Here is a 13,764-nt window from a genome sequence, read left to right as displayed (position 1 = left end):
TGTTCGATAAAAGTTCCATGACAGTATAGTATATTTGGTAAGAAATATTGGATTCGATGCACTTGTTTAAAAATTCCTCTAAAAAATGCTCAAACATTTATATTTAAAAGAAAAAAAATCGTGTTTTTCGAGTCTATAAGTAACAGCAGCAAAGATACAAATATTTTTTACGCCTAATTTATTTTACATGGCGAGAAGTGGTGATTCCACCCTATAATAAAATTTTTAAGCCCCAACAACTTCAAAAACGTATCCGAAAATTCAAAAGTCATACGAAGTACCCAGCAGGTACAGCTAGCTGAAAAGACTAGCATTTTTTGCATTTTTTTGGTGAGTCGATCAGCAAAAATATGCTCACCGGTCAGCAGCTCTTGAACAAAAAGTGCTAACCAAATATATGGAAATGGCACTATCTCGCGAATGTTGCTTTCAGGTTAGCAGAATTCAGCTGAAAATTCATATGTTTCTAGCTACATTAAAATCGGTTAGCATTTGGTGCACACTAATTTATTTTCAAAATATCCAAACGAAACGGTTTTTTTTTTTTGGTTGATGTAATTACCTCTAGGTACTTTGACGATGAGGTAATAATTAGGATCCATTTGCAGCGAAGATTCCCCTTTCCAAACACAGATTCACAGGTTCAAGACGACCATTTTCAGTGTAAATTAATGAGCATTAAGTTTCCAATGAGAAAATTTGATATCTTTGTTCTTAATCGTTATTCAATTAGCATTATTTGAGTTATGTGTAGCATATAACTATATAAAAAATATCATTATTTTACTAACAGTTTTAGGAAAAATCGTGAAAACTTCAATTAAATTAAGTTTCCACATTTATAAAAAAAAATATAAAACGTATATTATCCAACACAATTCAAGATCGTTTTTATTTTAAAAATTCTCATTAGTTGTTGAATTATATTACTACATCCACAAAAAAAAATGCATTGAATTCTTCCTTCTGCAGTGGTGGCAAAAAGAAAATAAATATACAAGAGAAGTGTGCAACGAATGTTATTTTGCCATCAAGTAAATTTAATTTCAATAATCAATATTTGTTTTTCGTTTAGAAATTTCCTTCTTTTTTCTCTCATTTTTTTTTTGTTTAACATACTTCTTTGCTATGTGATGAAGACAAATTGATTTACGATGCAATCTCCCTGTTAATCTGTTCAATCTCATATTTCAGATCTCGGACGGTGGCAGGCGTGAATGAATTGAAATGAGAACGAGGGTATTCTCCTTGTTAGTTTAGTATACATGCTTTTTATTGCGTTTACTGGGTAAAAGTCAGTTTGGAAAGGGGAGTGTACGTTGAGTTATTTACATGTCTGCAAGTGAAAATAGAATTAAATCCTGGAACTTGAGGATGGATGAACCAACGTCTGGAGGATGAGATGCATGACTTGTCAGGAATGGGGATGGTGAAATCTGGATGAGTTCGGAAGGTATATTTGATGGGAGGGAATCAATTCAATGTGAAAGGTTATCATTCTCCATTCTCTCTCTCTCTTGGCAATTCCAAATGCTTCAGAGTTCAATTCCAACCAATAACTTTTGGACATATCCTATAAATAACAACCTCAACTGATTCACAAACTCTTTCGTATTTTGTCACAGTTTCATTTCCTCTCAATTTAATCACTCTCGCAGGGAAGCCAATGAAGAATATACGCAATATGACGAGGAGTCGAAATATGACAAAAATTAGGAAGCTAGAGGAAGTAAAATTTTTAATATAATTAAAATTCTATGTCATCGGCAACCCAAGAGAACTGGAAATACCCCAAGAATTCATCGAGAAGTATAATAAAGAAAAATTCCATTGATTGAATTTTATCGCCAAGCGACCAAAAGTTGATGGGGGTTAATTGGAATTTGAATTTCAAATTGACAAAATGCCACCAATGGAGACAACGATGCTGAAGTGGTCGACAGGATGGAGGAGAAAATTTATTACTTACCCTTCAAAATTCTCCCCTTTCAATACCGTGGATCAAAAAGATCGTGCTGACAATTATAATCATCCCTTCAATTTTATTTCAGATTGATAAGAAATAAGCTTTTGCTTTTCACCACACTCAGAGAAAAAGTAAGATAAAAATTCAACATATTCTTAAATTATTTCTTTATTTAAGAGAAATCCGAAAAAATTAAAATAACATTACGGAAATGTTAATTGTACCCTGCAGTATTGGTCCAAAATCGGTGTAAATATTACCCTTTTCAGGTGTATTGGGGGTTAAAGTTACCTTTTTCATGTTAATTTTACCCTTAAAAAGGTGTTAAATTAACATTAAAAAATATTTATATATTTTTACACCTAAGAAGTGTTAAATTTATGAGGAAAAAAAGTTAATAGCACCCTCTTTTCTTCTCAGTGTACCAAAACTACCAAAAGAAGGGAATAATTCGTGGAAAATATTTTGAAAATTTCATACAACCCTTCCCTTCCAAAAGAAGTAGTACGTTTGGAAAGAGTTTTGGGATTAAAAAATTAGGAAATGTAGGCATTGTTCGTACACAGTGAAACTTTAAGCGATGCAAATTTTCTTTTTGTTTGCAAAGAGCTAATTTACTCGTCTCATAAGGTTTCACTTCACATGAGGAAGCACTTTGCGACCAAATAGAAAATTCGCATCGTTTGAAGGTTCACTGTGTGCGAAACATGCCTATATTCCCCAATTTCTATGAATTATTTTAAACATTAGGGTAAATGTCCTAATTCAAAACCATTTCCAGACGCTTTAATTTGACAGAAGATTTAATACATTAAGTTCATATTTTTTCTGAAGAGAATTACATAAATTTGCCCACTGACTCTTCTAGAATGTTACTGTTTAGTGAAAATTCTTTAGATATAATTTGAAAACTTCTTAAATACAAGAAAAATACGCGAGTGTAAGATGCTTCTATTGGAAACAAATTAATCCAAATGGAGACAAGGGAAAGTTTCTAATTGGAGACAAAGAGTGTAAGTCAAACCGCGACGAAAAGCTTCCAAAACTTTGTTGAGTTGCTCTTGAGCGCAGGACTTGTTCTTATTCCTGGTCTTTTCTCCTTTCCCATCTGAAACAATAAGAAAATCTCTCCAAAAAAAATTATATTTACGGGGTTTCCTATTGAAGCATTTGCAGAAACTTCAGAAAAACCCCTTTTTGTTCACGAAATAGGTAATTATTTCATTTGAAAACTACACATACCGTTGACAATAAAGATTAGCACTTACAGTAGAGTTCCTCAAATTTGAACTCCTCAAATTTGAACAACGGTTGAGTTCAAAATGCAAAATTTGAGGTTATGTGAAGAAAGTTTTTCGTGGAGTCTGAATTAGAACTATTTTTCTTTGGTGTTTCCTCATTATAATCATATTATATTAACTTGCGCAACAAATTCCATGTATTTCACAACAAATTACATTGATAAATTATTTATCTTAATTTAGAGGAAGTGCATTTCACATGAATTCCGTTACGTTTTTGAAGATATTGTTCAAATTTGAGGAGTGATAAATGTCATCTACACCCCCCAAATTTTCAAATTTGAGGAACTCTACTGTAATTTAACTTAAATTAGCCAAAAATAAGACATAAATGTTAAACAAAACGAATAAACAACAGTCACCTCATTGTGTTTTTCATTGGAAAACATTGTCGATCGATGAAAAATTTGATGGTGAAAAGGTACACTTTAATTTTTTTCTGAGAAATAAACAAATTAAAATTTGTGAATATTAATGGATTTTCGTTTTTATTTGGAATAAAATTAACTAAATAATGAAACTGTGGTATAGAAGATATATAAATATAGTAATTTAGTACAGTATTTATCATGAAAATAGTGAAGTTTCCATTTGAAATAGGGAAAAATTTCCATTTGGAGCAGGTTTTGAATCAGCTTAATTTACCCGATTTACCTTAAAGTCGTTGTTAGAATATTTTTCCTTAGAGGCAATGTTAGAAGAAGCCCTTCAGGCTTCGCACACACTCTGGCTTCAAACATTTTAGATTTTTCCCATCATCCTTTAATGAATCTAAACCTAATTTTTTGAGAAAAAATATAACCTAAGACTAGCTATTAAAATATATTTTCACAAGGTCACATAAATTGAAAGAATAATGGAAAATATGATATGTTCGAAAACCAGACTGTATATGAAACATGAAAGCCTTCCCCTATTGAATAACGCAAAGTACTTATTAAGGTACTTTCTTATTAAAATAGACAAAAATGGTCTTCCACAACATCACAGAAAGGGAAATTCGCTTTAAGAATGAGCTGTTTACAAATCTCTCTCGTCAAATAAAAACCAGTAAATAATAAATTATTCGTTTTGTGATTCATTCATTCATTTTCAACCGCTTATCCCTATTGGGGTCGCGGGCCTATGACATCCAATCTAGCAGCCCACGCCTGTCGGTCCTCCGCCACTTCAGGAAGATGTTCGGGTTCGATCCCGAGGCGTTCCAAGGCAAGATTCTGAATTTGATTCAGCCACCTTGTCCTAGGTCTGCCTCGAGGCCGAGGTCTCCTCACAATGGCTTGCATAGCTTTTCTGGGGAATCTTTCTTCATTCATGCGTTGAACATGTCCATACCATCGAAGTTGTGATCTCTCAACCCGAAGAAGCAGCTCCTCGACTCTTAGGTCCTCACGAACGGCCACATTCCTCACTCGATCTCTACGAGTGATTCCCTTTACCGCTCGAAGGTACCTCATCTCGGCAGCTTGTACTCGCGATCTTACCCTTTCGGTCATTACCCAAATCTCATGACCATAGGTGAGAATAGGAATGAACACAGCTTTGAAAACCGATAATTTAGCCGATCGACTAAGCTCGACCTTCCTCAACACGCTTCTGCCAAGCTCCCTCATTACTGCAGAAGCCTGACCGATTCGCGACGAGAGTTCTGCCTCCATCCTACCATCACTCGTGAATAACACCCCGAGATACTTGAACTTCTCCACCTGTGTCAATGAGTCTCCACTAACATGTAGAGTGCATTTCACAGATTGTCGGGAAATCACCATTACCTCCGACTTTTTGTCGTTCACCTTCATAACTGTTTCGGCACAAACATATACAAATCGGTCAAGTGTGCGCTGAAGCTCTTCTTCGGAAGATCCAAAAAGAACCAAATCATCTGCATAGAGGAGATGGCTCACCCTGAAATCCCCAATACGAATCGCATTCCGCCCCCGACTGCGTTCCATAATCTTGTCCATGTTCGTTTTGTGATATTTGCCCCAATTTTGCCTCAATGAGAATTTACATTTATCTTTAGCTAATTAATATTGCAAATAATGTAAAAACCATTAAATGTCAGAAGTAGGAGTATTTGAACTCAATTCAAAAGTGAGCTTTTTGCAAGCTTTAAGAAAAATAGAGAAATTCAAATACTGGAATGTTTGTCTTCTCATGCTAATAGTACATAAACATAAATCTTTTTTGCGGGAATAAATTAAAATTTAAGTACTTCACGTTTCCTTTTTCTCCCTGTGCACCGACATTTAAATTGATTTAAATGGAAAAAAAAATGAACATTTTCTTGGTTTTATACTTCACTTCACGATAGAAATCTCCTTGAAATTTCGATAATAATCAATAGATTGTGTCAGTTTAGTTCAAATCCATATCTGAAAAATTTATCCCAAAGGACAAATTTGTGTAACTCATGCCTTGGACAAATATATTAGAGAATGTGACTCATGTGAGAAACGATAACCTCCAAGAATTTGTGTTTTGAAACAATAAATTACAATATGGATAACAATTTCTTCATAAATCAACCAGCTTTTCACGTTGAATCTCATACTACGACCACTGAAGCCTTTCACATTATATTCCATGAACGTCCTCTTCTTCACATCGGAAGCTTTTCTGAGATCCCGGCAGAAGCTGGAGGAGCAAAAAAAAGGAGACACACCAATCCCCATCTTTTACTTCGCAAGATGCGAATTTCATGCTTGTGATCCTCAACCTCCAACGTGCCACAAAACTGGGGAGAATCTCGGTTAAAAATTTATGGTTGCAAAATGGGAAAGTTCCTCATCCTCCTGGGTAATGCTCCTCATCTTCTGGGGTATTTGAATTGTTTCCTGTACTCTTTGCTATAGTGAGGAAGAGGGTTGACATATGCCCCAAGAGAGAAAAAGCATTTCCATTTTGAGAAAGTGGTAAATTGAAGTGGAACCTCTCACCTGACAACTTCTGCATGTGCCAAAGTTTCCTTCCTTGATTTTTTATGTTATTGATACCACAGACACGTCATGTCCTTAAAACAAATCACATTGTTGTAGGCCGTGTCAACAGGTTAAGTTCACTTTTTAAAATTAATGACACTTTACCACATTAAACTAGCTTTGCTATTATTGTAAATCATTTTGATTTACAGTTTTTGAAAGATGGTCTTCATTTAAAATTTAGAGAAAGTATGTAGGGGAAGTGCTTATAATTTTGGACAGTCTGCATATAAGCATCGATATCCTAAGTTTGAAGTGCCATATTTTCAATACTAATTGACTTTTCTTGTTACTCTCTTTTCAGAAGGATTGTTTAGAAACTTGGCAAGCTATTTATCATCTTATTTTTACTAAAATTAGTTTTAATACGTTTAAAAATGAATTGATATGTAGAGGTGAATTTGACTCTTATTTTGGACAACTTGGTTATTAATTTTTACAACTTGTCTGTAAATTTGGACAGATAATCCGCCTCAACAGGATGCCCATTGTTCTTCATTTTATGAACCAATCTTACCAAGTCCTCTTCCTGGTCATGTAAGGGAAACGTGGAATGTCACAAGACGCCCAGAAACTTTCCATATCATTCATTAAAGTGAGTTGACTTCGGTACTCCAAGTACGTGCGGATTCGCTCATTCCCTGCCCTTTCCGGGAGCCTTTCAAGGCATTTCTCACTGCATCTCTTTCGTAGAGATGATGCTCCTTCATTTCTCCAGGCATTTGTCCAACCTAGTCATCACAAAAGCTAAAACTTCACGAAATTTCGTGAGAAAAACACCTGTCCAAAATAAGAATCATCACCTCACTGGTGAATGTCTTAAAAAATTTCCCATTTTTCACACGAAAAATATAATTCACAAGGCAAATCTCACTTCAGGTCAAATGTACAAATCATCAGTAACGTAAATCAACACAATATTCAATGAATATTCAATAATATCACTCAAAAACAGCGAACAAACTTTGTTAGTACTTCACCAAAACTAAATAAGACTGAAGTAAGCCACGAAGTTCTGTCATATTTCTCGTAAGCAATTGCTCACACTGAATTTTCAACAAAGCAATTTCAACTCAAATCATATTCAAATTTTAACGTATTTAGTGTTAAAATATTCCAAAAAGAACAAATATTTAGATAGAATTCATTATTCATCAAATATTGGAATAAAAATCCATCATTTTAATCAATTTATTTTTAGTGTCCAATGTTATCCTCAAAGTGTCCAAAATAAGAAACTGGACAAAATTAGAAGCATTTCCCCTAATTAGAACGCCCCACAAACTTAAGAAATTGGATTTTTTATCCGATATCGGACGTTTAATTCATCTGTATTATATTTGGATTCTAATATTTGAGGTAAAAGCAGGTGTCAGAATGTTCTAAAATTTCAGAAAGCTCCAATTCGTAATTTTGAAGCTGTGATGGGTTAGACATTGACAATTTTATAATTACCGCTTCATAACCGATTAACCTAATTTCCTAATTATAGGAGAAACTAGGGCACCACTGGACACAGGGTAGGGGAAGTGGTCTGACTTTGAATGCGGCAGCCTTTGAATGCCTCAATTGTTCTCTTATTTCTCAAAGCAAAAATTCTATTTTGTGAACCATAGTTAATACTATTAACTATTTTCTATTAACTTCGATTAACAAAATGGAATATTATGGCTTCGGCACACCTTTTAGATCAGGAAAATTTCATGAAGTCGAAATTCGAATACCTCTCTTTCTCACGTGTTTTGCATATGACTGTCTCATTCTTTCACATACCAAATTCGACTGAGCTAAATTGAATTTGGAGTGATGTTCAAAAGAAGAAGAAGAGTGCGAGAGAATGAGATAGACATATCACATATGCAAAGCATGTGAGAAAGAAAAGGATTCGAATTTCGACTTCATGAAATTTTTCTGATCTAAATGGTGTTCCGGAGCCATTAGCTTTGGGAAATAAGCGAAAAATTGAAGCATTCAAAGGCTGCCGCATTCAATGGTCGGCCACTTTCCCCTAGCACCTAACACTGTAATTTTTTAATCAGATATTAAGACTTCAGAGGACGAAACATTATGAATTCAAATAGATACTATATGGATACTTATTCATTGAAAAAATGGTCGTCATAGTTCAAGTAGTTTATAAACAAAAATCAGCGGTAGGTGCTAACCCCTGTACGATAGTGCCCAAGTTTCCGATAACTTCTTTAACTTATTGTCAGGAAAAGTTTTTCGAAAAATTTTAATTCATCCTTGATGAACGATCCATTTACCATTTTTGAAAAATCATAAAATCGCTTATTGTCTAAAATTTTCAAAACTTCGGAAACTGGGTTAAACCTCTAATCTGATACCTGAAAGTGGTCTTCAGACTTCAGACTAGAGGTTTAGCCCAGTTCCCGAAGGTCTCAAAATTCTAAATAGCAACCAATTTTGTTGCTTTTTCTGAATTTAACAGGTTTTGTCCTTAACAATTCAATCCTAAGGTAATTTTTTCCAAAAAATCTTCATTATTGAAAAATTAGAGCAGTTAAGCCATATGCCTAAGTCTCTGGTCTGAAGCTCGTATATATGATCACTATGTCGCACTTATTAAGGGTTTAGGAATTCTTACAAAATTCAAAATTTTGTGTAATACCTTAAAATGTTTTAATCTACAAAACAAGATTAAGTTTGGAATTCCGAACAACGCGTAATTCCGGATAAGCTAATTTAGAGCATCAGACCTTAATTAAAAATGTATTAACTATGAATTCTAGAGTACTTTGAAGATTATTAATTATATTTTTTTGTTAAATTTTATAAGGAGTGGTCGAACTTTAAAATGGTGTATTAAAATTTCCGCATTATCCGAAATTTTGTGACAATTCTGAAACGTCAAAAGTAAACACAGCGCCCTCTATGGAATAGTTAACACAATAAATTTTTTGTCCAACTACTTTTTTTTGTAAAAAAAATATGCGGCGTGGAATTTGTTTTACAATTACACCATTATACATTTATTATAGTGAATCTTTTGGCAAATACTTTGTGACAAAAACGGGTCTTTGTGAAAAGGAAAATCCCACAGTGAAAATTTTAACATGCAATTCGTGATATTAGTATCATTTGGGTGAAAGTTGGGAAGATGAAAAGAAGGTATATAACATAAAACGTATGTGACTGTACAAATGGATAAATCCTTTAGTACGAATTGCACTCATGAAATCCAGTAAGGTAAAGTACCCTTTATTCGACCGGTTCCTCTATTCGACCGGTAGATTTATTTATTCAATTTAATTATATTTGCTATAATATTTTGTGTATGATCTAACATTAATAGGTCAATTATTCTTTAAATAATACGAATCAGTGACAAATTCATAGAAATTGATGAAATTCACCATCAAATATTCAAAAATTGACCCAACGGTCGAATAGAGGAACCCGGTCGAGTAAGGGTACTTTACCTTACAATTTAATCTTCTTTGTGCATTTCATTTTCAAAAGCATAAGAAATTTTGGGGAAATGAATGTGGAGAAGTGGAAGATCTATTGCACATGTTCACAATGGTTAATTTTATATAATACGACAATTGCCATTACTTTAATTGAGTCAGAATATACAACCGGCATAAATAAATTTATTTAAACAAAGTGCCTCTTTTATAGAACACTCGAGACTCATTTCATCTGGCCAAATACATGAAACTTCATTCAAATAGATGACAATATTGCCTGCCATTGCTTTACCTTGAGCTTGTTTGTAAAACATTTAATTTTTTTTATTAATTGTGTATAAACATTATACGTTAATTCTCTCGTTTACTCTCAAGCAGATAAACTTGTTAAAACTCTTTCGTGTGCTTTTAAGGATGTTTGCACGAAACAAAAGCAATTTTCCTTGCTGAATTTTACTTTCATCCAACTTTTCCATTTTATTGGATATAAAACACCCATGGATTAGAAATTTGTGCAAAATTCAATACAAATTCTGGCATTCCATATAGCTTTAATATCCAATTTCTAAAACGCTCAACATCGTCTTTTATGTAATCCACCCCATTCCATCTATTCTTATCTTGAGCTTTTAGTCAAAATGTATGTATTCCTAGGAATATGCTTGGGGATATTTTGTCCCAAATAAATTGTAATCGGGAGTGAGGATAAATATCTGGGAAAAGTTGCAGTTAAACTTCAAATCCGATACACTTAGGGGGATACAAATAGATAATATTCAGAATACAGAAACTACTTTTCGTCTTATCAATCTCAGTTTAAAATTTACTAAATTAGTCGGAAAAGTCTGGAAGCGTTCACAATAGAAACCCTGAGAAGAGAAGGTAAATAACCAAGATTTCATTGAATAACTATTTATTTTACATGTAAATATTCCAAAAACTAAGAGCCAAAGTTGGGAAATTAAGAGATCAAAAATTCTTTAAATCTACTTTATATCGTTCTCTAGAGAAATACATTGAAATTATATTTTGATAAAAAATATTTTACATGATTAATTTATCACATAGTGTACGCAATGAGTTACGATTTAGAGCGCTCGTTGTATAATGCAACTGCCTTAGGTCAAACCCTCTTTCCGCTTCCAAGAATTTTTCTGGCAATAAAGGTAATCGTACTAGATCAAATTCTAGTATTTAATTTAGTAATAATTAATCCTATTATTTAAAAGGAAAAATAATAATACGAGACTAAAAATTCCCTTGTGAAAATACCTAGTTCTTTCTTGAAGGCTATATCGTATTATTATTATATATTTGTTATAATGGTAGATCTTAAAAGCATTAAAATCAATCAAAACTCCTGCCGATCAGAGAAGATGTTGAGCCTAAAGTGTAGAATAATTAGTACAAATTGAAATTCATAAAAATCGAATTCATTTTCGCGTATCGTAATTAACTATTGCTTGATATCTTTAAATGTTTTTAGGAAAGTGTATTCTACACTGAGAAAAAAAGAAAGCTACGATTAACTTTTTTTCGTCATAACTTTAACACTTTTCGGATGTAAAAATATATCAACATTTTTTATTGTTAATTTTACACCTTTTGAGGTTAAAATCAACATGAAAAAAAGTAACTTTAACCCATAATACACCTAAAAAGGGTAATATTTACACCGATTTCTGATCAATACTGCAGGGTAAAATTAACATTTCCGGAATGTTATTTTAAATTTTTCGGATTTCTCTCAGTGTAAGGAAAACGATGCAACTGAAATATTTAATGAGATTAGATTTTTAGTAGCATGTAAAATAAAGTCTTATTCGAAATTATGAATCCAGTTTTATTATAATCGCCTGGGAAACAAGAAATTAGTCCAAAGTTACTTTAAACTAGTAACTAATTTAGTGTAGGTGGCGTTATCACACTTGCACATTAAAATTTTAATGTGAATCACATTAATTGTTGCTTGTGAGCGTCCAAATATGTTATTTGTGTCTTTGAGTCACTTAATATTTGGGTTTTTCTATTTATTGATAAAGAAGTGGACTTGGCCTGCAAAAATAAGTTTAAATTTACCTAAAACATAAATATTTTTCACATTAAAAAATTAAAGAGAAAATCGCATTAATTTTTCGCATTAATGCTATAAATCAATTTATATCAAATTTTGCGGGCCAAGTCTACCTTTTTATCAACAAATAGATCAAATTTTGAATATAAAATGATTCAAACACACAAATTACACATATGGACTCTCACCAGCGACAATTAATTAATATTAAAATTTTAATGTGCAAGTGTGATAACACAGTTATGCTTCTTCGTGGTAATTTTTTTTATTTTGTTCATCTTAAACGGATTGGAAATCTCAAAATTTAAAATTAGTTTTTTGAATTACCCTAGGCAGAAAAAAATTACTTCGCAAAATTGTTCGTAAATATTTTTGAATTCCTACTGAGGATTTATTAAACGCTCGCAAAAAATTAACGAAAATATTGTATGCTGCATTTAGGAAAATAAAAAAATATATACATAAAACAAAAAAATATTGTAAAATTGCTACCAAATAAATAATGCTCAAGAAAATAATCATATATTTTTAGTCGATTGTAGAGCTTCAGGACAAACGGTTAGATCTACTAAAAGCTTAGTACTCAAAAAAGTTTCAGAGAACTTTTAGTGGTAGTTCGATAAAATCATAGAAAAAATCGTAATTTTGAAATTTAAGAAAGAGTGATGGGGTAAATTGTAAAATTAAAGCAAATCATAAAATTACCAATTTGAACCGATATTAATTGTGGAGCTCTCAGAGGCAAAATGACACATATCCTATGCTTTAGCCATAGGATATGTGTCATTTTGCCTCTGAGCTCCATAATTGGAGCTGAATTATTCGAGATTTGAAAACTTTTTAAGAAAATTTATTTTGAAAGAAATTTGACCACAGTAGGGTAAAGTGATATAATTTGGAATTAGTGTTACAAGTTGGACAATTCGCCGGTACAAGTTGGACAGGGATTTTTTTCGGTAAATACAGTACTAAATTTGTTTTTAAGCACAAGGAACCAAATTATAAAATTAAATCATTAAAAATATACAAATAAAAATGAAGTACTAAATTTATCAAGACAAAAAGCCCTGTACAAATTGTACCATTGTCCAACTTGTACCACTGTCCAACTTGTACCACTTTACCCTATACATCTTTTGCAACCGTTCATTTTTTTTTCAATTTGAAAAAAGAATATGTAAATCAAAGATATGATTTAATGCCATAGACACCCAAAAACGAAATGATCTGCTTTTCAACTTCTGTGGATTTGAAGATTCCGGGCTTTCCAACTGGCGTTGAAGAACTAAGCTTTGTATCCCCTATTTTCCAGAATTCCATATCCAAGAAGAACTTCTTAATCAGTTTATGAAATAAAACAAAAAAAAAACAATTATGGGAAACGCAGACATTTGGGAATACTTAAATCATGTTATAATTCACAGGATCGATTTCCAGGGTGGGTCACCGCAAACTTTAATTCGCAATCTCACTTTATTTGACCTCTAGAATCTAGATCGACTAACCAACAAAATAAAAATTTGTAAAATACTGACAAAATTGGATTTCTTGAAGATAGAGACCGATCTCACTCTTTCACAATCTCATTTTTTTTAGAAAAAAATAATGTATTCTTTTTTAAAATCATATTATCAAATGTTTCTGATATATATTCAAGAGAGCTATAATTTATTATTGTTTAGCTATGAATAAAGTTGAATTGCTTGAAACGGCCCTACCCTTCACTATGCCTCTCTCAATAAGCTCCAGTAATAAAACTTTAAGAGATGATATTTACAGAGTATTGCTCAAATAGTGAAGTTCCATTCACTCTCAATAATATTTGATTAGCTGAATTCAGAAGTCAAACTACTTTATTGTGCAAACTGTGCAAATCATATTCTCAATATCAGTTATATTGATTCTCAAAATATTCCGTCGTGAGAAAAAGTCGAGAAATGAAATATTTAAAGTAAATATTTATCTTCAGAAAAATTATAAAATGTCTCATGATCTTCATATGACTCAA

Source organism: Phlebotomus papatasi, chromosome 1, assembly GCF_024763615.1.
Source record: "Phlebotomus papatasi isolate M1 chromosome 1, Ppap_2.1, whole genome shotgun sequence".
Taxonomy (NCBI): domain Eukaryota; kingdom Metazoa; phylum Arthropoda; class Insecta; order Diptera; family Psychodidae; genus Phlebotomus; species Phlebotomus papatasi.
Note: the sequence above shows the minus strand (reverse complement) of the source record.